Raw genomic sequence first — 201 nt, forward strand, 5'->3', positions numbered from 1 at the left:
TATAACTTTGTTTCTCTTGTTTTGTTTCTCCTTTTTTCTTCTTCTTCTTTTTATTTTTTTTCTACACATGCATGAGAGTATGGCCACATACATTAAGTGGTAGACTTTGTAGGGTGTCCTCATCATTTTTAGAAAATATGGTCGAAAACGATAACCAGTCTCTTCATAATAAGAATAATGAGAATAACCATGTTAAAACAC

Source organism: Populus euphratica, unplaced genomic scaffold, assembly GCF_000495115.2.
Source record: "Populus euphratica unplaced genomic scaffold, PopEup_1.0 scaffold167.1, whole genome shotgun sequence".
Classification (NCBI taxonomy): Eukaryota; Viridiplantae; Streptophyta; class Magnoliopsida; order Malpighiales; family Salicaceae; genus Populus; species Populus euphratica.